At 33.1% G+C, this 27,255-nt stretch overlaps 1 long non-coding RNA gene across 1 annotated transcript in view; it reads left to right on the plus strand.

Moving 5' to 3' along the window:
• LOC112669336 (uncharacterized) overlaps positions 1 to 5,903 on the plus strand; it is a 30,977-nt gene extending 25,074 nt beyond the window's left edge. The window contains exon 6 of the long non-coding RNA XR_004807022.2: positions 5,775 to 5,903. This is a non-coding gene — a long non-coding RNA (uncharacterized LOC112669336). The remainder of the gene's footprint in view (positions 1 to 5,774) is intronic.
• The last annotated feature ends 21,352 nt before the right edge of the window (positions 5,904 to 27,255 follow it).

The raw sequence follows: 27,255 nt of genomic DNA on the forward strand, positions 1-27,255 counted from the left end.
AATTCTTGCTTTGTGGTTTTGCCTCTATTTACAGAGGAAGCATCTGACAGTGGAAAAAAAAAATACCTCGTTTTTGTAATAAAAATCTAGAGGGAATGTTCTGTTTAACAGATGGCTTCTTACAGTAGTAGACAAATAAGAACCAGCCTCAGCTTGCTACAATGGGTTCCCCTATGTAACAGATGATGACAAAAGTAAAAAGGAGATGAGAAGGCAGAGGGTTGGAACAGTCTTCTGGAGTTCACCCTAGGGATATGAAGTAGCTCTCTCCAAATGAAAGAAAAAAAAAAAAAACACTTTCAAAAAACAAAAATAATTAAAGGATCTCTCCTTGTAGAAATGATTAATAGAGAAGAAGTAATAATAGTATTAGAATTGAATTCATTGGATGGAGTTCACGAATATTGCAAAGATACCTTCTAAATGCATGATACTGAGGAAAGATCAACCTGAGTGAAACAATGGACTCCCTGGTGACTAGTTGGGGACTGAGAGCCATTAAAATGTGCACATTAAAATAAAAGTGAGTTTATTTTTACCCCAAGCTAGTAAAATTATTCATTTTCTTTACATATCTGTATGAATCACAGGAAGAGCAAAAATCATCTTGTAAACCAAAATAACTAATTCTTTTGTTAAAATATTGATTGATTGATTAATTGATTGATTGATTTTGGAGAGAGAGTAAGTGGGCAGACGGGCAGAGGGAGAGACTCTCAAGCCGAATCCCCACTGAGGGGTGGACCCTATCCTGAAATCATGACCTCACAGGAAACCAAGGGTTGGACACTCAACCAACTGAGCAACCAGGCACCTGGAACTAGTCCTTTTTTATACTATCCCTGTTTACAAAATGTTTGTATTGCTGATTTTTTATTTTTTTATTTTTTTAATTTTTATTTTTGCATAGAGACTTCGGTGTGTTTTCCTAATATCTCATAGTCACTGTTGACAACAAAGGTATTGTGGCTCTTCAGAATCTTTAGAAAAGGAAAGGGTTTTGTTGGGTGTATGTCCCTAGCTGTGTGCTGCAGCACAGGGAAAAAATAGTTCGATTATACTGGTAAAATGAAACTGAACTAAATTCCTGTTTCTACTGGCAAGGGGAAGGGAGATCAGAATTCCAATGAAAAGAGTCAAAGAGTGGAAATGTGCTCAAGAAGAGGCTTCAGACTTGGCTCCAAAGAGGTGTAAGGAAAAAGCTGGCAATAAACAAGATCCTACTTTTGTTACCACCTGTTACTGGTTATTTCCCTTTTCTCAGTTTGATGTGTTTTTCTATTCCTGTCTGTGCCAGTAGAGAGATTTTGTTGTTTTACCTACCTACCATTCTCTCTTCTGTTTAGTACTATCTATCTGATGTTTTCCTTTAGGGAGCCACTGTCCTCTAGTCTCAGGCTATGTGGCCTAGAAGGGATTGAACTGAAAGCCAGTTCCAGGGGTAAACACATGACCTACCTTTGGTCATCCACAGTCACCAGGATTAGTTTAGGAATAGGTCAACTGGCCCAAGACACAGAAGCTGGTTCCAAGACTTAACCTGGAACCAGTATGTATCAGGCCTTGTCTTTCTGCTGAAGTCCTTAATTTAATATTGTGTAAGTCAGGAGCTTTGCAAACTATATGGGGAGGGAGCCCTTCAGAAGAAGCCTATGACGAAGAATCAGAGCCAAGATATAACAGATGTAAAAAACCCACAAATTCCTAGTGATACTGTGTGAGAATTTTAATCCAGCTATTCTGGAAGTTAATCCCAAATATTTCAGTACTGGGAGACATTTACTTCCGTTTTATTTAAGGTAGACTAAGTTGTACTTCTGTTACATGTAATCCAAGAATTATGTTAATATTCCCTAGAACTGATACAAATAAAGTAAGGTTAAAATATAGAAATTTGTCCCTAGGTAAGCAAAAAAACCAAACCCAAAGAAAAATATCAACGGCACTGAATGGTAGCAAAAAGCAAGGATATTCAGGAGGGAAATCAACACGGATAAAGAGAAGGCATAAGGAGAATTTCTTAATTTTGCAGTTTTTCATCTGAGGGCTTCCAGGTTATGCCCTATAGGGTGGCTAACTCTCTGATAAAAAAAAAAAAAAATTCCACAATCTTTCTGGTTTCAAGCAATCACAACTATTGGAAAATGAGGGGGGAAAAATCCCAGAAAAAAAATGTAGTAACAAAAAGGGGCCTTAAATTCTGCATAGAAATATGCACACATTTCTGCCTGGCTCTTGAACCATGCATTTGGGGTAGACTTCAAGCAACCTGGGACAAGCATAAAAGCACTGAATTGACATTTGGCTGCCGTCCAAGATAGAGCTTGCAATTTGATTCCAACCACATTAATTGATTGCTAAAAAAACTACAAAAATCAACCCTCTTCAGGGGAATCTAATAGAATCTAGAAGTTTCACAGCATAATATTCACAATGCCTAGGGGTCAATACAAAATTTGAATTTCAATGGAAATTAAGGTCAAAATTTAAGATTTTTTAATTTACAGGGAGAGATTTTAAATCATCTGTTATAGCTGTGCTCATAAATTAGAAAAAAAATTTGCTTATAATGATTAGAGAAATTAGAAAAATTAGAAGAGAAATATAAAGTGTAAAGGATAGCTCAAAGAAATTAGTATAAGGGAGTAAGAGTAGGATTCCATAAAATGAATGAAGGATATGAGTAAATTAGGGATAGAAAATTCAACATTTCTTATATAGACTGGGAACCTATCTCCTTATTCCCGCAACATTTAATTATGATCAGAATTTTCAGGTGATTACCTAACAAATTCTTCATTGAATACATCATGAGTCCAGCAGCCACTGGATGCAGTAGTCTGCAAACAAATTCTAACTTATTACCTAGGATAAACTTTATAAAGAAATAAAAGAGTAAAATTCTCTTAGGACAGAAGTTGTCATTTTAATTTTAGTTGTTTTTATATATTAAGTTGATTTAAATCCATTTTAGTGCAAAGTAGAAGATAAAAAAAAGTCCATATTTTAAAGTCCATTAGAGAAACTAATTTTTATTTTTATTTTTATTTATTTTTTTTTTTGAGAAACTAATTTTTAAATATCCAAAATATGACAGGACTTAAATGGTAATGGAATTTCTCTCCTACAGCATAGAAAGAACTTTTGCAAAATTCCAGAAAGAAAAAAAAAACAACAACAAGCAGTTCCATGGGAAAGGCAAAACAACACAGTTCTAAAACACGTGGGCATTAGAACCAAACAGATATAGATTTAAGCTCCAGATCTATTATTTATTAGCTATATAAACTCGGGCACATTCCTTAGCTTTTTTGAACTTCAGATAGCTCATTCCAAAATGAGGATTTTGATATTAGCAGTTTCCTCTTTCCCGTCCTAATGCTTATTATTTTCTCAGGTTACTTTTAGCTACATTAACTTACTGGTGGCAATGTTTATTATTATCTGTCATGATACAGTATAGACAATTATTTGGAAATACTTTACCGGCCAGTGATTTAAAAAATTATCATTTTTTAAAAAGAGGTCAGTTTGAAGATCAAGTAAGGCAAACACGTCTTCATCCCAGAGCACATAGCAAGCCACGTTCCTTGTGATGCTGTCAATAAACCATTGTATTCTTGGTGAAGAGAAATCCACTATATTTTTTGCATTAGTAAGGAGTAAGGCAGTAGTGAATTCGGTTTCAGCACAGGGATTTTCAGATATATTGTTCTTTTTGCCTGTGTTCCATAACTGCTAAAAGGACACAGTTCAGTGTGTATAATTCCTCATAAGATTTACCGGACTTTTACACATTTCTTTTTGTCCTTGACTATCTGCCTTTCTTTTTATCAATGGAATAAAAACAATTTATAAAACATTTATAAATAATCCTATTTCCACTTTCTTCTATAACATGGGCCTGGCTAATTCTCTGGGGATTCCCTCCATGCATCTCTCTATTTTGGAATCATTTACAATATTCTTCTTCCCTCTTTGCCAATAACTTCAGAGCACTGCTACTCCTCCATCTGGTATGAGAAATAGAGAGTTTTTCTTTTCGAGAACACTCGTGAATGGAGAAGCCAAAATTCTCATTCCCCCCTCACACCCTGGAATTTTAAAAAAGAAAGAATTAGTAGTCTACTGAAAATATACAAGCCGTTTGAGATTTTCAAAATTCTAGCCATAGCATTGAGATGAGATTCCTTCAATTATGTATGAATCATCATTTTTGTGGAGGGTAAAGGGAGACAAGCAAAAGAATATAGTACTTTCTCTGGGAAATGACCTAATGGCTCGACAACTCTGCCAGCCTGTCAGTTTCTGCCTTAGAACTTTTCAAGAAAACACAATAGATCATTTATCTCTGCCTTCAGATGGGATGATTGGCTCTTGAGGTCTTCTGTGTAAATTAGAAGCGGTGCTGGCAATGAAATTGTCTTAGTCATTAAAAGGAAAGCAAAGATTGAAATTGACCCAAAGGAATGACTATTTCAATAGATCCCTTGACTCTGTGCTCAGAGGCTAGGTGAACTCTAGACAGAGTGGTAGTAAATTTTTATTTTGCCATGACAAGGCAGTGCTTAAAAAGAACATAAAAGCATGCAGCAGCAATTTTTAGAATATTTTTGTGTCCATGGGAAGCCACCTGTCTGTTATATATCAAATCATATGCATGTGATTCACGTATTTTCACACATACACACATATTATGTTACAAATATATGGATATATATTAGCCAAGCGTGACATAATTAGATTGTGTGAGTCACCATTTTTTTATGAGCTTAAGTTATTCAAATGCATTTTCTACTCAATGACAGAGCCAAAAATTATTAAAATAGACATAAGAGAATTAGCTCACAGAATGGAATGAAAGCTATGAACATAAATATAATGATATAATAAGTACAATCATAATTATAAAATTATAATTATGAAAGTATAATTATGAAAGTATAAATGTATAGAAAATTATAATTATAAATATATATATACCATTTTAATGAATTTAGAAATAATTGTTTTACTTTCCTTATTATGAAAGTGACTCATGCTTATTACCAAAACATTCCAATGATACAGAATCTTATAATAGACAAGGTAAAAATCTCCAATAATCTTTTCTACCTGAAGTAAATTAACTGTTAATAATGTGATTCATATCTTTCCTGACTTTTTAAATTATCAAACAAATATACATATTATCATTTTAAAACCAAATGAGATCCTGCTGTAAGTAATGGTTCCCAAAATCTTTTGCGAATCCCAAACTAAACATATACACATGCATGCACATGTACACATACATAAATAACCATTTTTTTTAATTAAGAAGATATTTATATATTGATGTAAAACCTTGATATTTCCTTTATCAGTACATGAGCATCTTCCTAATTTTTTGACAGATTGTACTGTGTTTAGTTTTATGGCTGATATAGAAAGTACTTCATTGATAGTAATGACAAGTTAAGTCATGTATATTTTTATTTTGAGTTGCTGTATATTTAAAGGAAAGCATAACTGAAATTTTGGTATTGTCAAATTACTACCCTAAAAAGATTGTATGACTTCAAAAATGTATAAAATGGCCTACTTCTACATAGCTTCCCAATCATGTGCATGGATCATTTTTCACTTTTGCTAATCAGACAGGTAAGAGATATCTCAAATATATCTTTTATAAATTTATGGATATGTCTCATATTATCATTACAATTGAGAATCTTTTTGTGGTGCGTGGGTTGCTCAGTCAATTAAGCATCCAATTCTTGATTTCGTCTCAGGTCATAATCTCATGGTCGTGAGATCAAGCCCCAGGTCAGGCTCTCTGCTGAGTGTGAAATCTGCTTCAGATTCTCCCTCCCTCTCCCTCTGTCCATCCCCTGCCCCTCCCAACTCCTGCTCTCTTCCTCAAAATAAATAAATAAAAAATCTTAAAAACAAACAAACCCAAGGATCTTTTTATGTACTTCTTTAATGTTATAATTTATTCTGTAAATTTATTTTTACCTATTTTTTCAATATACATTTATTTTAAAAGTGAAACACTGATCGCCTGATTTCCCACATAAAATTTGATTTGATATACATAATGCTGTTTTTCACTGAAAGTGGATGATTAAAAATTTGATATCAGTGAATTCCTTTTTTCATTTGTTAAAAACATTTATTGGGTACTGATCTTATCTTAGAAAGGTATTTAAGTGATGAATATACAAATGTAAATAACTCTAAACGGGAATTAGGGAGGCCTCTCTTGAAAAATTGATTTCTCACCTTACTCAAAGAAGAGTAACTACTAATTCCTGAGTTGCCTAACAGAATCTAAGAGAAACACAATATTTAATTTTGACCTTTTATGATGTCCTGTAGACATTGTTTGCAAAGCTCACACACTATCTGCTGCCCTCTGCCTTCATGGAATTGTATTTTATAACTCATACAAATGAACCTACCTCAGCATCCTTGTCAGGCTCAGATGTTACCTGAGATCAGCCTAGAGGAAGTGTGGTCTCTCTGTAAACTTGGTGGTTGATTCAGACCATAGTACCTGCGCTGCTACAACAAGGGATTATGCCCCCAACAGGAGGTCTGAGTGGTGCCTATTCATGGCTGCAGGGAGCTACCTCTCACCTTTTGTTGGTTGTGTCCTGAAAAAGTGTGATGGTCAGCAAGTTTAAAACAAAGTGGTTAACATCAAAGCAATGTTGGGGAATTGGAGTTAAAGTAGCATTCAATGACAAGGAAGGAGAAACCAAGAACTCTAAGATTGAACATATGATTATCTATACAGGACAACAGGTAGTAGTCTTCTATCCTGGAGGTCAGACTGGGAGATATTGATGATGGTCTCAAGTCAAGCTTATATGGCTGAACCTTACAGAAGACCCAATAGATAGAAAATGGCATGTGATGCTGTTGAGCAGTTTTTAGTATTTAGTTCTAAGTGCAATCTAGGCATAACTAACCTACTGGTAAATAATCCCATTCTAAGCATTGTTTTCCTCTTGCCTTCTAGTTGAAACAAGTTCTCTTTTCATTCTCTTATCCATGGTTTTGGAGCAAAGATGGGAGTAGGAGTAGGGTAGGAAATAAAACAAAAAGCCCAAGCCTGTTCTGTGATATAAGTGAAGCTACCTGTCTCTGGCAGCAGGAGTAAAGGACTCCATAATCAAGCCTTAAACAGTTCTTCATGGTTACAAAAAGGAGAGTGATAGTGCTTTTAATTCTGAACATGCTATCCAAGTACTCTCTCCCCATTGAGTTGATGTCACTGCCACAACATGAACACCAGGACCCAGTGTTATGTTCATAGGTTTAATTATAAAAAAAATACACCAAAACATCTGTGCTCTGCCATTTTACATTATATTAATTTAAGATGACAGCTTCTTTGATGAAACATTTTTTTTCTGTATTACTTGCATGCTGTGCCTCATGGTGATTATTGTAGACATTATTTCACACAGGGTGGTCCACAGTCATTTAACACCTTATATCACATTGGGATCTCTGCATAAAGACTCATTAATTAAGTGGACAGAAGATAAATGTATCTGTAACAATGGCAAGGAGCCAAGGCTTACTCTTCCCAGGTGCTCAGAGAAGTTACTAGAACCCGATCCATCTTCAGAGAATGACTAACATGGGTTCAAGAGGGGAAGACACTGACGTGAAAGAATGCTGTTTCAAATAATCATTAAAAATGAGATGGATTTACGTATTCAGATGAAATTCTTTTAAATAAATCTCCCCCAAGAGTTACTAAGCAAAAATCTTGGAGTATTTCCAATTTGGGGCTGATACAGCTTCCTGGAGAGTCTAGTAAATGTTTTGAGGAATCCCATTTTAGGGTCATTTTATTATTTCAGGATCTAACAGCAATGAAGGTACTCATAAAATATACTAGAACTGGTATTCATTTGGAGAAAATTAGAGGGCCTTTTATGTCTAGGAAATGAAATTCTTTGAACAAGAAATGTTTTCACTCACATGTTTCTCTTTACTGAGGTCTTTTATATATTTCAAATAGTATGACTTTTTTTTTTTTTTAACTGTCAATGTCTGTGATGTTTTGAATCAATTTTTGTTTGAAGATCAGGACAAAAAAGTTTAGTCCATGATGATTCATTTTCTGTGAATTTTTTTTTCCTAAGATGTCTATCCAAAATAAGGCTTTACCATGACCATAGGGTAACTTTTGTGGTAGTTGGTGAGGTAGTTGGCCAGGAAAAAAAAAAAAATGTGTCTGATTAGAATGTTGGCTGATAAAGTCAGCAAAAATGAACTTTTGAGGATTCCATGGATTTGCGTATATCTTGTAAATACATTCTAAGTCAGAAAGCTTACTGGAAAATTTTTTTAGAAAATCAAGTTAGAACAACTAAAAATGTCAAGCTATTTGGAACATTGCATAACTAGGATGAGCACTGTCATGGCACAACATGCACACAGGCATTGGGTAGAATGGGGGAATAAAATTGTTTTGATATTGAAGAATATATTCTTACTCTTTACCTTACATTGGAGTATAAACTAATGTGTTGCTACTTACATGCAACTGGGATCACACATCATTCTTAAATGTTATAAATGAATCAAGTACTAGCAAAAAAAAAAAGCTATAATTGGAAAATGCCTATTAGTGATGTCCAGATATGTTTTCTTTCACTTCAAATGTTGATTATACAGTATTTGAAATAGGTATGTGTGTTATTATCAAGGGTTGTGTATTATTGTTAGCTTTTTTGTTTCATCTGCACTATGCCTTGGTTACCCACCAGAATAAAAACTAAAGGATTAGCAATTGCATGCCAAATCCCATGTCTTCCTTTGGTATATAAGAATAAAACTTCCCAAATTTTTATAGCTCACCATTTTCAGCATTGACTAATTATATTTTTGGCATATATTTTTACCATTGAGGAAGTGATATATAAAAAAAGCCATAATAATTAAAATTTCTCTTTCCCTCCCCTTTTAAAAGTACAACTTTTTGTAAAAAGAAATCATACATGCCTTTTAAAATATCTCTATTCTTTTGAAAAAAGAATTTCCTTTTTCATGCTGCCAATTATATTCTTATAAGTGCATGATGTTGTATACGTTTTGGATTTATTCCTACCAGAAGAAATGCTCTGGATTAAATTCTTTTTGGCTAATAAAACAGATTGTGAAATCAAAGTAAACTAAGAGATGTTCTTTAGATATTTTTCTCCTTCAGAGCTTATGAAAGCGGTAATGTCTGCTAAACATTACAGAGAATTCTGAGGATCAATAGGAAGAAGAAGACATTCAAAGTTAAATAAGAACTGGACTTTGGATACAAAGACACAATAGTTCTTTTATACTTTGTCATACGTTAATTTATTTAACTGATATTTGGTGAACTCTCACTAGGTGTCAGGTACTACATAGGCAATAAGTTCTCTAGTAATAAAACCAAGATTATATCTATATTAATAGCTTAGATGAATGAATGATACAATAAATATGTAGTAAACTGCAAAGGTTTTGCATTTTTTGATTGTGGTATTAAATCCTTTCTATGATTTTTTTTTAAAACATTGGATTGTTAGTCAAATGTAAACCTATTGCTTGAGTCATTAACACTTAACAGTAACATTTATTACTATGATTTTCCTGAAGTCACTTTTCATTTAAAGTATGACATATTGTCAGACTTGCAAAATAACAATACTTTTTTTTAAATAAGAGTTAAGACCTCGGATTAATTTTCCATGAAATTCCTGCCAGAGTGATTTTTAAGTTTGTTTTACTTTTTTAGAATTAAAAGCATATTTTCTCTGGATATCAACCCAGACTAATATATTTAGAAGTATAGTTTCCATTTGGGTTACATAGCAGCTGATGGATAAAATGTAAATGTGCCATCCAGGTTTGTTTCTTTGTATATGAACCAGATACCAGAATTATGCATATTTTCAGATCTATTAATCTCTGACCAGAACACAATCTCTCATGATCAATATTTAAAATTCTAATGTGTGCAATGCTCATTGTTACTTTCCCCCAATATTATCTCTTAGCTAATATTTAGATTCTTTTATTATAATAGAAATTCAAATGCTTTGCTTTTGCTCCATTTAACTTCATCCCCTGAACTTTGACCTTACACTGTTTGTGTGTGTGTGTGTGTGTGTGTGTGTATTTTGTTTTTGTTTAAATATAATCAAGGTAGTCATCAGGAAAATGGAAATCAGAACTATAGTGAGATGTCACCTCACACCTGTCAGAACGTCTAAAAAAAACACACACACAAGAAACAGCACATGTTGACAAGTAGACTAAGGAAAAGGAACACTTGTTTATAGGAATGCGAACTGATGCAGCCACTGTGGAAAGTAATATGGAGGTTCCTCAAAATTAAAAAATATAACTATGATCCAGCAATCACACTACTGAGTATATACCCAAAGAATACAAAAACACTAATTCAATGGGATACATGCACTCCTGTGCTAATAGCAGCGTTATTTGCAATTGGCAAGATATGGAAGCCGCCCAAGTGTCCATTAATTGGTGAATGGATAAAAAAGAGGTGGTACTCTGGAAAACAATATGGAGGTCCCTCAAAAAGTTAAAAATAGAACTACTTTATGAACCAACCATTGGACTACTAGGTTTTATTCAAAAGATACCAAAATAGTGATTCAAAAGGGCACATGTACCCCCAATGTTTGTAGCAGCAATGTCCACAATAGCCAAAATATTAGAAAGAGCCCAGATAGGGGATCCCTGAGTGGCGCAGCGGTTTGGCGCCAGCCTTTGGCTCAGGGCGCGATCCTGGAGACCCGGGATCGGGTCCCGCGTCGGGCTCCCGGTGCGTGGAGCCTGCTTCTCCCTCTGCCGGCTTCTCCCTCTGCCGGCTTCTCCCTCTGCCTGTGTCTCTGCCTCTCTCTCTCTCTCTCTCTCTGACTATCGTAAATAAATAAAAAAAAAAAAAAAATTAAAAAAAAAAAAAAAAAAGAGCCCAGATATCCATCAAAAGATGAATGGATAAAGAAGATGTATATAAAAAAGATCGATCGATCTATCATCTATCTATATCTATCTATCTATCTATCTATCTATCTATCTATCTATCTATCTATCTCCTGAATATTACTCAGCCATCAAAAAGCATGAAATCTTGCCATTTGCAATGATATGGTTGGAACTATAGGGTACTAAGCTAAGTAAAATAAGTCAGTCAGAGAAAGACAAATACCATAGGATTTCACTCACATTTGGAATTTGAGAAACAAAATAAATGAATAGTGGGGGGAAAAGAGAGAGAAACCAAATAAGCAGACTTAATTACAGAGAATAAACTGATGGTTACCAGTGGGGAGCGGGGGAGGGGGATGGTTGACGTAGGTGATGGAGATTAAGGAGGGCACTTGTTGGTGATGAGCACCCAGTGATGTATGGAATTTTTGAATCATGATATTGTATACCTGAAACTAATATAATATTGTATGTTAACTAACTAGAATTAAAATAAAAACTTAAAAAAATATAATCAAGGTAGGGACTATTTCTAAAGTAAATTAACTGAATATTTTATCGTTATTGTTGTTAGTGGTACCTCAGATTTTTTCTTGTCTTTTATCTCACATTATCTCTTTAGGTCATCTTGCACTATACCTATCCTTGTTTGAGCTGTAGACTTAATGTTACTGATACACAAATCAGAAATTCCTCCGCAGGGGAGTCTTATTTTTTCAACATCAGCATATATCCCATTGCCAAAATTGAAGTCATTACTTTTCTCTAAATGTAACCTGGGTTTCTTTCAGTATTTCCCATTTTGAGATGTAGCCCAACCACAGTGCCTAATCACAAAGCCAAATGACTGGAACTCATTTCTTAGTAAGGATATCAATTTATAAGTTAGTTGACATAATTAATACAGCCCTCAAACTTCATGCTTAACTCAATGTAATTCATGTCTCACTCTCATCACAGTCATAAAACAGGTATTCCTGGTTAGTAGCCTTCCTGCAATATTGATGCTTTTAAATCTTTCATCTCCAACTTTACCCTTCTGCTCCCCAGGTCACTGTAGAGGACATCTCCATCCAGGAAGGTAACAAGGTAGAAAGCACAGCAATTCACTCTTAAGGGGTCTTAAGCAAGCCTAGAAAAGCAGACATTTTTTTTCTGCCATAATTTTATTAAGTAGAATTTTGTGCATGGCTATACTTAACTGCATGGTGACTGGAACATTTAGGCTACCTGTATGTCCAAAAGGAAAATAAAACAAAATGGGTTTTGGTGATTATATAGAAATGTCTACCCCATCATGGAGTCTTCTCCAAAATCTTGCCAGCCCATTTCCAAATGTCTTTATTGATGTTTAGCACCTTCTACTCTCTCTGTCTCTCTCACCACCCCTCCTTACCTCAATCTCTCTCCCTCCTCTGAAAAATTACCATAGGTTCTTAATCTACTTATAAAATTGAATGGTAATAGTGTCAAAATTTGCTTAAAGGAAAGGAAATGAACATTCTTCATCTTCACAATATCTGTTTAGTATCAAAATATAGTTTGGTAGTAGAAACAACACAGTGACACTCACATATGTGAAAATAATAATTATTATATTTTTTAATATTCATCTCCAAACAGATAAAGGCTGTCAAATAGATATTTGAACCTGAAGACTGAGTAATAGCAATCTAGAGCTCTAGGGGAAAGCTGATATATAGCAAGAGGGAAGAGGGATATCAAGGTTTCCAGGGCTTCCTGGCTAATTTGAATAATTTTTCAGGCTCTGGGGAATGAAGGTTCTTCCTAGTTTTCTGGCACCTGGCCGAGGGCAATTAGAACAGGTGTATGGTGGCTCCAGTGTGAGAGGTTGATAAGGGAAGTTGTTGGGGTGTGTATCTAATCAGCTCCTCATGAAGAATTAATTGGCTTCTACTCAGGGTTTCAAAACTAGGTTATGAAAATAAGTATATTTAAATATAAATGCCTATAGAGTCATTGGTAAAAATGTACATCATTAAATGGAACAAAATTAATATCTAAGAAAAATATTATTTAACATTATTTCTTAGATCTAGTGCTTAGTATTAACATTTGGCTTTGGCCGTTCTGACATCAAGACGAATTTGAACAGTATTACAATTCCTTTGATTAGAAACCTATTTAGGATACAGTGTTATAAACATCAACGTGTTTAGTTTCCAGTAGCCTTCTACAACTCCACAAGTTTTTGAAAATAGTAAATTTTGGATCTGACCTTAAGTTGACTCAAGACCTTTTGTTTTACGTTAGACAATGTCTCCAGATTCTCACCTCCATCATCTGATGGAGGAAACATCATGTGCAAATTTGTTCTTCATATTAGTATCATTCATTTTAGGTTTAAAAAATCTAAAAATATTCATACTAAGTCTCAATTTACCATATATTTTGTAGTAGTGGTCATTAGGAAAGGAAATAGTCACTTTCTGGTCTCACCATCTGTGAAATGTAATGGACATTCAAGAAGAAGGCTAAGAGTTGTTTTATTGAGCATCATGAGTCCCCGTTTTGACTATTTTTCATTCTTAATCATTTGGGATGCTTTGCACAATTCCATCTGCAATACAGAGTTGGCATGATGCTCTTCTTGGAATCAATATGTATTCCTATTATATCTTCCTCATCTTGATAGCAGAGAGAAGAGAAACCATTTTCATCTCTCCTAATGCCAGACACCTGCTTCAATTGTCTGGTTTGGTTCATACAATTTACTCATTTCCAGGATTATTATAAACTTACATTGGGAATGATTCTGGCAAAAGACACACTTTCATTTGAAATGCTTGCTTCTAGCTTCACCTTTGTACCATTTACTCTTCCATTGTTGCCAGCCCTTTCCCTTTGGTTTTCATCCATTTTGTTGTTGTTGTTGTTAATTTTCACTACTGAGTTATGAAAGGGTACTCTAAAGATTTCCTTGGTTCACATATGATATATTCTCTGTTCTGGTGATGATGAAATTCAGCTGAAAAGATCTTGGTTTAGATTGTGCCCAAGAAAACCTGATACTACTCAACAATTTGCAGAAATCATGGCAGCCTGGTTAATAATAACTAGGTACTATATTGTGCTTTTATATAAATTCCTTCTATATGTATCAATTTATTAAATCTTTATAAAATCTTGCAAGCCAAGAAGTCAGTATAGTTATTCCTGTTGATAGATCATGACTCAGGTTGGAAGAGGTTAACAGAGCTGCTGAAAGGTCACCATGCTTTCTCTAGTAGTTATCACAAAATCATACATAATTCTTCATTATCTTAAGAAACCTGAAATAAGTATACAAAATTATTTTTAAACAATAAAACATAATATTTTCCTATTAATGTCAGAAGAAATAGCTAAAATGGAATATTTGCAATTTAAACTGATTCTTAATATTCCTCAGTCAAAAAATAAGCAGAAATTCTATTTTTAAGATATTTACCCTATGTCTTAGATTGATAGTAAATAAATGTAGGTCCTTTTATTTATAGTAAATAAATTATAAAATGTAATTATGAGTTTCTCCTCTATAGATGTTATTTTTTAATACTTCTTGGAATTAAAAAGAGAACATAATGTTATAAAGAAATGAAACACACTACTATTTATTGTAACTCACATTACCTGTCAATGAATGTAATTGTTGATACATTTTCAGTTCTACATTTTTTATGATGCTATAATTTATTTATATAACTGATACAATATTCTATTTGAAAAATTCTGTTCTCTATACTACTATAATCACATAAAGCCAAGAATTTTTGAGCATATAATTTAATAGAATCCCTAGATTTATTAAAATTAATACCAGGGCCAAACTTCTAATTTTAGTAAACACTTGAAAAAGAGGAATAACTTTAGCAATGTTGAAAATAAAATTTTCTCGGCCATCTTTTCCACAGAAAATAACTTTTTTTTTCAATAAAGTCTGGGTAAGTAATAAGTATGTGGAAAAGTTAGCATTGTTCATTGTGCATATTCATTTGTCAAATATGTGTGGCTACCTACCATGTGACAGTGCTAGCTTAGATCCTCAGTGCTCTGTTAAATCATGACTCCAACAAATAAAGCTATAGACGATGATGGATCAATAAATAGTTGTGACGGTAATGTTCAAAGAAAAGCCAATAGTCTTGATATTTTTATGAAAAAATTACTTTAAACATTATTTTCACCAGTGAATATAAAAGAGTATTAAAGTCTCTTGAAAATCTGGCTCCTTAGCATCTTTAAGTTTGCTATGATCTTCACTGAAAGCTCTGCCTACTTCCCTAAATATAAAATTTCAGCCCAGGATAATTTTCCTACCCTATGGCACACCACCTCAGAGTGGAAAAATCTCATGTATCCATGTCTAGAAACATCTCTCTTATCCAAATTATTACATTTGTCTAGTCTGTGATAAAGGAAGGAGACAAGTAACATTTGAAAGCACTATGGCCTTTTCTTTTGAGGATGCCAAATTAGTCTGCTTAAGTTATCACAACAAAGTATCATAGACCAGATGGCTGAAACAACAGAAATGTATTGTCTTACAGTTCTGGAGGCTAGAATTCAAAATCAAGGCATCAGCCTTCTTCTGAGGCTCTTTTCTTGGCTTCTAGATTGCCATTTTCTCCCTGTGTCTTTACCCAGACTTTCCTCTGTGTATATCTGTATCCAAATTATTTCTTCTTGTAAACCACCATTCTTACTGGATTAGAGCCCACCCCAATGACCTCATTTTAACTTAATTACATCTTTAAAAACCATGTATCCAAATACAGTCACATTCTGAGGTACTAGGGGTCAGGACTTCTACACATAAACTTTGAGGGAACACAATTCAACTGAGTAATAATGTTAATATCTACCAACTGAGATACCAAGGATCCATTCAGGGAACTTATCAAAACATAATTTCTTGTCTTTCCAAATCTAAAAAACTCATTTATTTTTTGCCACTCCATTTGTAGACCTTAAGTATTATCATAATGGAATTCTATATGTTATAGTGATTTTTTTTATTTAAAAAGATTTTATTTACTTATTCATGAGAGACGCAGGGAGAGGCAGAGAGAGAGGCAGAGGGAGGAGAAGAAGGTTCCATGCAAGGAGTCCAGTATGGGACTCTGGGATCATGCCTTGAGCTGAAGGCAGACACTCAACTGCTGAGCCACCCAGACATCCCAGGGATCACATTGTGTATTGATTGTACATCTGTATGTATAGAATTCTTTGATAGGTATTTGTCTATTTTGTGTTCCACATTATGCAAGCCATTACAAATCACAGTTGCTTTGAGAAATAAATCCTGCATATTTAGAAAAGCCTGTGTGTCTCTCTAGATCTGAGTATTTTTATCTATTTTCCCTTGGAAAGCTGATTCCCTCTCATTTCCCTAGAAGAATCAGAATAATAAATATTTTAAACTCCCTCAACACTTAAACCGTGTGTGTGGATGTGTATGTGTGTTGTGTTTGCACTTTTTGGCTAAAACTTTTCTTATATAAAGAATTTAGCTAGTCTGCTTTCCACTCCAACTGGTCTCACTAAAATGGCAGAGTTAGGCTCCTTACCTTAACCACCCCCTTCAAAAGAGTAACTGTTTACTGCCTGACTATATTTAGAAATTTGCAATTCTCTAAATAAGGCTTTTAATAATAAGGTGCTTCATTCAGTATTCATCTTGCTTAAATATTTTCCTATTCTATTTTCTCATTTTTTTATACACTAAGCAATTATTCACATACCCACTATACCTTTCATATGTTTAAGAATGAAAATATTTATATCTCACTATATTTTGAAATAAACAAGAACATTTCTCTGATCTTTTAAACTCCCATTGGGATTAAGCCTGCTGAAATAGTTCTTTCAAGACCTTTCTTTGTGTTTTGGGTTCTAAGTTTGTAATAATTAATTCTTATCAGTAAGCAAAGATATTTAAGGTGTTTGATCATTCCCATTATTAGCCAAAATACAGTTACACAAAGGTGAAAACAATAAAGTTTTAAGCATGCAAGGGTGGCATTTGTTTATATTTGCTGCTTATTTGGTCTGTGTTTTATCACTGTATTATTCTTAAATTTGTAAAGTGAAGCAGATATAAATTTATCAGAGAGGCATGAGATCTGGACTTCATATAAATTATTTCCTGGCCTATCTTTGAACATATATAAAATTAGTAGGAATTCAATCCAAATTATAATTTCCCCAATGCACTTCTACTCTCTGGTAAATATCCAGAATAATTTTAAGTTATCACTTTATATTTTTTTTTATTAGATCAGTTCTCATCAGGAAATTGGTTATGAAAAACCTTGACAGTGTAAAGGACTTTCAGGGTTCACAATGTATTTCCTACATTCTTGCTCCCTTCAGCAGGGTTCCAAGATCTATAGAGAAGCTCCTAAAAAAATATATCCCTATAGTTTACCCTTTCTACATTTATCAGATGACATTTTTACACTCCCTAGAGTATCACTCAATTCTGGAAGTGATCCTGGCATCCTTAGACTTCCATAATAATTCTTATTTCTATAATTATTATGGCAAATTTATTATTAGAAGTTACAAATATTTTATCAGCTCCTTCAATTAACTGTATACTATATTGCTCTATTTTATCTATGCATTATATTGATCTCAAATTTCTCTTGCTATAGGTTTACTATATTAGACTTCTTGATACAGAAATATTGTCTATTAGAAGTGAAAACTTTAAAGGTCAGGAAGGATTCCAGTGAGCTATACTCGTGAGATACTATTGTACCGGAATCTTATATTGGGGCAACAAAATCAAGGCAACAGGATTTGTATAACAATTTAAATTGAAACAAAAAATGTTTCACCTTCTTTTCCTTTTATGGTTGAAGGAACTGCATCTTAGATCATTGAAATGACAAATTTATGGCCCTAGAAATAAAGGGAAAGAGATGATATTTGAGGCAATGTTTTCTGGCTACTTTTAATACCAGAGAATTAAAGCATTTGTGGGAAAGGTAGAAGTATGGTGAATGGTGTTAAAGAATAATTATTATCCGCTATGTTGTCTTAGAAATTTAGTCTCAAAAACATTATCAATAGTAACAATGATAAGATTTTAACATGTTTATAGTTAGATATTACTTCTTAATCTCTCTTATGAAGGATTCACATTGATGAGAACAAGCTTAGTCCAGTTTTCACAAATAATGGCTTCCTGTTTGAGATTGAAAGACAGTATTCCAAGGATAATATTAAATTACCAGCATGGCTCAGTGCTCTGTTCAACTTTCAATTCATTGTCAAATGAAATTGGTATAGTGTCAGAAACCATCAAAACCCTAACACAACAATTTCTCCCTGGAGAAACATACTGTAACTATTACAAGGCACTTTTAAGGTTTATTGATTTGGAGATAGGAAGCACAGCTAGATGGGAGAGATGACAGAGATAAAGTGCATTTTTCAAACAAGCATAATAAACATATTCCCAAGTCAAGAATCATAAATATGAAAACAGAGCATCACTTAATTGTCATATGTTCTGCTTTCACAGCTGCTATTTGCACCAGATTATAAATATCCAAAAGGCAAAGATATTGCTTTTCAAGATGTTACTACTATTATAATAATTGCTTTATCTGTGATAGAAAAATAAAGATGATAGTTACAAAATCTAGGAACTCTGCAGGTAAAGAACAATGAGAGAGATGAAATACTCTACCCAATATCATGATGTCAACTTCAGCAGAATTTAGAAAGTTTAACAGCCAACTTCCCATATTTGTTTTATTCCAATTTAGTATCTTTCCTGCAATGCAGGACTTTAGTAATGCATTTCTGAGTAGAGAGGGCTATTGAATCGATTTTTCCTTGGTTAGAATTATCAATATGATTATACTTGTTTACAGTATTAAAAATAGTGCCAATTGGGGTAAAGTGTGTTCTTAAATAACTTCTAGTCAACAATGTGTTAATCTTTTACATGCAGTTTAGTTTAACTTCAACATTGATTGATCAAATTTGAATTCTATATAAAAACTGGCAAACAAAAGTGTCTTAAAATAAAGCCTATATTACCAATGCATAACCAGTTTCTAATTCAAAAACATTCATAGTATATTTTTTGCTATTTTATTATTAAGAATGTTATTTTTATAATAACTCTAAATATATTATGAATATACACTCATAATAATTCAGTGAATCTGCTTCAGTATTTTACATATTTGTAAATTCAAATGAAAATAGCATTATATAACTATCAAGTATGAAAAATGTATATGTCTAGTAAATTAACGTAAATAGTCTAAGGGTCCTTCAATAAACAATACATTTTGTGAATGTAGTCAATTTTTTTTATGTCATCATTAAAATTAAGATTTAAGGCTCTTGTAAAATCTTCAAAGGGGTTTGTGATCCTCATGTATTATTATTATTATTATTATTATTATTTAAAGATTTTATTTATTTATTCATGAGAAACACAGAGAGGAGAGAGAGAGAGAGGCAGAGACACAGGCAGAGGGAGAAGCAGGCTCCATGCAGGGAGGCGGATGTGGCTCGATCCTGGTCTCCAGGATCACACCTTGGGCTGAAGGCGGCGCTAAACCACTGAGCCGCCGGGGCTGCCCTCATGTATTATTAACTACAGCATCAAAGGCATTTTTATCCAATTCAGGAATAAGTAAATGATACTGAACGTCAACTGTATTATCTATGTTGTTCTAAACACGGTAGTTTATGTATGAAGACATAAAACAAAAAAATAAATGATGAGTAAATTTTCTTTATTTATAGAAGTCATAGCATTCTACATAAATTTGTAAGTGATAAATTACTAGATTTGTAAAAAAAAACGCTTAGTGCAATAGGTAGCTATAAGAAATATCGCAATATGAAAATAAATAATTTTAATATACTGCAAAGATTAACTATACATATATAATGGAAAACGCCTTCATTCATAATATATAGTCACAAAATAGTAGGAATAACCTTAAGAGTAAAAGTATGGGTCATATGTGAAGAAAGCACTAAATCTATCAAATACCAAACATGTGAAAAAGAAAAAGAAAATGAGAGATTTAGCACATTAAAAAGAGAAGGTTTTTTTTGTTTTGTTTTGTTTTTAAAGAGAAGGTTTGAACAATTTCAATGTAAGTTCTTGAAAAATAAAGCAATTTCAACCCTAATATTTAACTTTATTTTAAAAATTTGAAAAAGTTATCTTAAATTTCTTTTTCAAAAAATCAAGTAAGAAAATAAAACAAAAGGGGCCAGGAACAAGACAAGGATATCCACTCTCACCACTTTTATTCAATGTAATACTGGAAGTCCTAGCCATAACAATTAGACAAGAAAAATAAATAAGAGGCATCCATATTAGTAAGGAAAATGTTAAACTGTCACTATTTGCAGTTAACATGATACTGTACACAGAAAATCCTAAAGACTGCACCAAAAAATTACTAGAAGTAATTAACAAATTCATTAAAGTAGCAGGTACAAAATTAATACCTGAAAGTCATAAAATTAATACCTGAAAATCACTCCATGGTTCCCTATCTGCAGAGTCCCTAGATTTCATAACTATTATTTTAATAATGAAGTAGCAGAAATAGAAATTTAAAAAAATGCCATTTACAATTGCACCAAAAAGAATAAAATACCTAAGAATAAAGTCACAAGGAGGAAAGGACTCATGTTCTAAAAACAACAAAATACAGATGAAAGAAATTGAAGATGACACAAATAAATGGAAAGATATTGCATGCTCATGGATTAGAATTAATATTATTAAAATGTCAGTATTATCCAAAGTAACTATAGATGTAATGCAATCTCTATCTAAATACCAATAGTATTTTTCACAGAACTAGAATAAGTAATACTAAAATCTGTATGAAATCACAAAAGAAAAAAAAAGGAAAATAAATCACAGAAGACCCCAAATGGCTAAAGCAATACTGAAAAAGAACAAAACTGGAAGTATCACAATACCAGATTTCAGGATATACTAAAAATCTGTATAAAACAGTATGGAACTAATAAAAACAATAGACACATGGATCAATGGAACTGACTAGAAACCCCAGAAATAAATCCATGATTATATGGTCAATTTATCTATAACAAAGAAAACAAGGATATACAAGGGGGAAAAGACAGTCTCTTCAATAAGTAGTGCAGGAAAACTAGACAGCTACGTGTAAAAGAATGAAACTGAAATACTTTATTATATTATACAGAAAATTAAACTTAAAATGGATTAAAGATCCAAATATGGGACCTGAAAACTACTGAAAGAACAGACAGGCAGCAATCTCTTGGACATTGGCTTTAGCAATATATTTATGAATACATCTTCTCAGGCAGGGGAATCAAAAGCAGAAATAAACTACTGAGATTACACCGAAATAAAAAGCTTTTGCACAGCGAAGGAAACCACCAATAAAACAGAAAGACAACCTACTAAATGTCATATATCCAATAAGGAATTAATATTAAAAATAGATAAAAAACTTATACAACTCAACACCAAAAAAAAAAAAACAGACTAAAAAATGGGCAAAAAACTGAATATACATTTTTTCCAAAGAAGACATACAGATGGCTAACAAACAAAAAAGACATCAGTAATCATCAAGGAAATTCAAATCAATTCATAATAAGATATCACCTTATACCAGTTAGAATGTCTAAAAACAAAAAGACAAGAAATAATAGGTGTGACTTTTTGGAGTAAAAGGAACTCTTGTGTGCTGTTAGTGGGAATGCAAATTGCTACAGCTACTGTGATAAACAGTATGGAGGTTCCTCAAAACACTAAAAATACCATTTGATCCAGTTAATTCCACAACTAGGTATTTACCTAAAGAAAATGAAAACACTAATTTGAAATGATGTATGTATTCCTCTGTTTATTGTAACCATTTATAATAGCCACAATAATGGCTAATAATGAACCTAAGTGTTCGTTAATCAATGAATGCTTAAGGAAAAGGTGAGATATAATACATACATATGTATGTATGACATAGAAAAATGAGATCATGTCACTTGAGACAACAGGAGACAACATGGATTGACCTAGAGGGTACTATGCTAAGTGAAATAAGTCAGACTGAGAAGGACAAGTAGCATATGATTCCACTTATATGATTCCATTCACAAGTGGAATATTAAAAGAAGAACAAATGAATAAATAAACATAAATCAGAATAAGACTATAAATACAGAGAAGGAAGGAATGGTTGCCAGAGCTGATGGGGTTGGGGGATGGGAGGTTGAGCAAAATGGGTGAATGGGTGAAGGGGAGAGGGAGATACAAGCTTCCACTCTTAGAATGAACAAGTTACAGGAATAATAGGCACAGCATAAGGAATACAGTCAATGGCATTATATTAATGAAATGGAACATATGGTAGCTACACTTATGGTGAACATAGAATAATGTATAAACTTGTCAAACCACTAAGTCGTACACCTGAAATTAATGTGCCATTGTGTCCACTATCCTCAAAAGAAAGGCCATAATCCCACAACACATTATAAAGACAGAATAAGCAGAAACTAATTTCTGTTTTCAAAACTAATAGTATTTAACACATATGATTTAGAAAGCAAAGTGTTAATTAGGAAATAAACAATTATGTAATAATTGATGTTGGCACTCTTTGGTTAGCCATTTTATTTTTTTACTAAGGTATGTGAAAAGGAGTACACAGTACTCAAATAGCTTTTCTCTCTGTAACTAATATAAAAGTATATGAAATTAGAAAATTTATTTAACTCTTTTTTTTTAGAAAATTTATTTAACTCTTGCTACAAAAATATGCAACATATTTAAAAGTAAAACTAGCAAGGGTATTTAAGATTTATTAGCTAGAACAGTAATACTTTACTAAAGAGCCTAAGAGAGCTAAGTGATGGAGAGGCATGACAAAATCCTGAGTCAAAGACTAAAAATTTTATTTTATTTTATTTATTTCTTTTTTCAAAGACTAAAAATTTTAAAGATGCCAATTCATCCATATAAATCTCTATATTCAATGTACTTCTGAAAATACCACAATAGGAATTTGTGTGAATATGATTATATTTGAAAAAGAAAGTGAAGTTAAATATCATAAACAATTTTGAAAAAATAAACAATGGAGAGAACTTTTCCAAGGATCAAAGATTATTATGAAATGATAGTAATTAAAGGAGCAGAAAATTGCAATAAACAAACAAGAAAACCTAGGAAATAAGCCTACAAATTGGTCTTTTTCTGAAAATTACTTAATAAAAAAGGTAGAATTGCAAACCAGACCAGAAAAAGAAAACCCTGTAAGTTATTCAATAAATGTCCTTCTAATGATTAAACCATACAGAAAATTCCAGATGGGTTGAAAAATTAAGTCCATTTAAAATTGTTGTTTAATACACATAAGTGTGTATAGATACTAAGAGTTTGTGTATGAACATATTCAGAGGGAGAAAGTTTAGAAAAATAATTTTGGGGTGGAGAGGGCTTTATAAGTAAATACTAAACCTAAAAAATCATAGAAAAGGTAATAGATGTGATGAAATAAATATCTATTGAGGGCATTAGTTTTGTAAAATATTTTATTTATTTGACAGAGATTACACAGAAGCAGGGGGAGCAGGAGCCCATTGAGAGGCTCCATCCCAGGACTTTGGGATCATGACCTTAGCTGAAGGCAGATGCTTGACTGACTGAGCCACCAAAATGCCCCTTGTGGACACTATTCTATTTAATGTTGAAAGGTCTTCTAGAAATCAAAAAACAAAAACAAAAAAAAACCTACTCCCAGAATAAAATATGACAAAGGCCAATATATTTAGTAAGTATGACCTAGCACAATTATTCAGGGAAGCTTAAATAAAGCAACACTGATATGCCAGTTTTTTTCACTCAGATATTAAAGTATTAATCATGGGAAATTAATATGCTACTGCATTGTTAATAATATTATAAATTGAAATATTCCCTTTTAGTGAACAATTTAGCAGTGCCTAGAAATTTAATTAGTTCAAAAACATTGACCTAACAATTTTATTTCTAGCTATCTTACACTTTATTTCTATTCTGCACATAAACATATAAATATGAGTGTATATATAAAGCATGATTTTAATTATTGATATATGTGAAAATAATTGCAAAGAAACTATATTTCCCTCATCAGTATGTACCTAAATAAATTACAGTGTGCCCACACAACAGTAGAAAGCCAATAGAAAAAAAAAAAAAAAGAAAGAAAGCCAATAGAACAAGGTTGATCTCTTTGTACTGACCTAAAATGAACTCCAAAGTATACTGGTAAGTAAAAGAACAAATGAAAGAACAATGTATAAGACATATGTCCATTTATGCTAATTAAAATAAACTTAAAAAAACATAATTCTATGAATTTTATTTCATGGAACATGTTAGAAAAGAATAAACATCAAACTTTTAACTATGGTTGTCTCTGGAAACAGTGGTGCCTGAGAATCATTAAGAATCCTGGTATTGGTAAAATTGAAAATTTAACTGTACTTATCTATTGCTTGAAACAAGAATATATCTAAGTATTGTAAGTGATTTTCATAAATCAAATATTAAAAGTTTGATGAAAACAATGTGATAAAATCATAAGTCTACAGTAGATTATATGTAAATGTGCCAAACTAAAGAAAGAGAGCTTTGGGGGCACCAGGGTGGCTCAGCAGGTTAAGCCTCTGACTCTTGGTTTCAGCTCAAGTCATGATCTTGGGTCCTGGGATCCAGCCACATGTCAGGCTCCCTGCTCAGCGGGGAGTCTGCTTGAGATTCTTTCCCGTTACTCCTCCCCTTACTCATGCTCTCTCTCTCAAATAAATACATAAATCTTTTTTTTTTTTTAAGAGAGAACTTTCTAAGTTTTACAAAATTTTTAGAAAATAGCAAAGCAACAAAGGGAAATATTGATAGATGAAACAAAATTAAATTAATAATTTCCCATATTCAATAATAACAAAATTAAAAAGCAAATAATAAACTAAAAGTATACTTAAGCCAAATACATTGTAATTAAGGGTAATATCTTATTTATTTATTTATTTATTTATTTATTTATTTATGAGAGACACGGAAAGAGAGAGAGAGGCTGTGACATAGGTGGAGGTAGAAGCAGGTTCCCCATGGAGAGTCTGATGCAAGACTAGATCTCAGGACCCCAGGATCATGTCCTTGAGCCAAAGGCAGATGGTCAACCACTGAGCCACCCGGGTGCCCCAAGGGTAGCATTCTTTAAAAGTAAGAATCTGTACAGAGAAATAAGACAACATGAAGTGTCCAACTGGCAAGAAAATGAAAAATATAAAGAGAATGATGATATGAGAAATAGTAATGTCCAAAAAGTCACATGAGAAATAGCAATTTTTAGCAATAGAATATATTTTCTAAGAGGGAGAGGAAGGAATGGTCCCATTTACCCCTCACCCCAACAAAAGTCACCTGGAAAGCCTCTGTCAAACACCCTGGATTTATTCATATTGTTGCCTGGCAAGAGAAAACACTGCTAAGAATGGAGTTACAAACATCTGATAAAGGAGACTACAAAATTTTGTCTTGTTTTGTGTTTTGTCATCGCTGCTCACAGAGATAAGGCTAAGGCTGGAACTTGCAAGATTCGGGAAGGTGAGTTTTGGAAGAGTGATGAGGCACAAGTAGGATATGGGTGAAACAGGCCAGACCAAAGTCGCTTTCAAATTGTTGGACTTTTCGAACCAGTAGTCCTCTAGGACATCTTGTGATCTTGTCTCTCCAGAGCCAGTTGTGGCCTCAAAGTTTGTTTTTGCAAGTTTATAGTCTTTGCAAATTTTCAGGCTTTATTTCTCAGCACTGACAGACATGATGTGGAACAGATTGTGTGTGTGTTGTGATTTCTTAGGAAACTGGTTTGTTAGAACAAGTGTAGCAGACACTATTAACAATTCATCCTAATCCTTGCATCCTCCTGAGTTAACTTGGAGCTATGAACCATCCCCCATATCCTCAAAGCTTCCTATATGAAGCAGTTGCCCTCGTTTTCTCCACCTGAGCACCTTCTGGCTCACCATGTGCCCAGGACAAACCTCTACCAAGGGTGGTGGGAGCACTGGCCTCAGCTTCGAGTGTGTAATTCAAAGCCAATTTCTACACTGTCTCCGTTCCTGGTCAGACTCGCTCGATGGCTACTTAAGATATAAACATAGCCATGTGACCATTCTAGGTCCTTCTTCTATTCTGTATAACTGCAAGGCCTTTATCATTATTCTTTTAATCATACATGATTATTCTATCATGAATAATGTGGTCTTCCGGTTTTACCTAAGCAAGTTCGTTTACTCTGTATCTCAATTTTTGAAATTTTAAAATAAAATTTAATATAGTACCTATAACAGAGAGTTATTACAAGGGTTAAATTAAGGCTAAATTAATGCAAGTTTAAGTAAAGTGCTTAGATCTGTGTCCATTAACAGTACTACTGATTATTACAGTACCTGTTAGAATGATTACAACCATTATTATAATTACTGGGATTATTATCATTCCCTGCATATATCTGGACTTGAAGAAAAAAAATTCTTCATTTCCTCAACCAAGAATAACCATTCACTATTCACTATTATTCTCTTTAACCACTCACTATTTTTTTAACCACTCACTATTAATCACTTTAAAGAATCTGCTCAAAAGATTCCCTTAAGAAATACCATATTTAATCTCAAGCCGATTATTTGTGATTTCCTCGATACATTAAGAAGTTTTTTGGGATATACAGAAAAACAAACTTTTATCATATAATAGGTGCATACCTTAATGAATATTTCCAAATGCACATAACTGTGAAGCTAATACCCAGTTCAAGAAGCAGAATATTGCCAACACCCTTCCTTGTGCCATTTTCTGTAACAAGCTCCTCCAAGAGTAACCACTCTTCTATCTTTTCTGAAGGATACGTTCATTTTGCCTGTTTTATACTTTCTCAAGTAAATCATGGATATAAGTCATTCTTTTATATCTGGCTTCTCTTATTCAATATTGCGTTTAAAAGATTTATCTATATCATCACTGCTTTCTCAAGCTATTGTTTTCTTGTATTCCAGATGTATTACAAGTTTTTTAAGAGTCAGGATCGAAAAAAAAAACAACAAACAAACAAAAACAAAAAAAGAGTCAGGATTGAAACTTGTAACCCCTTGAACCCTCAACATATACCATACCTTGACAGATGCTCGAGGCTACCTTCTTGAATAAGT

This window comes from Canis lupus, chromosome 19 (genome assembly GCF_003254725.2).
Source record: "Canis lupus dingo isolate Sandy chromosome 19, ASM325472v2, whole genome shotgun sequence".
Lineage (NCBI taxonomy): Eukaryota > Metazoa > Chordata > Mammalia > Carnivora > Canidae > Canis > Canis lupus.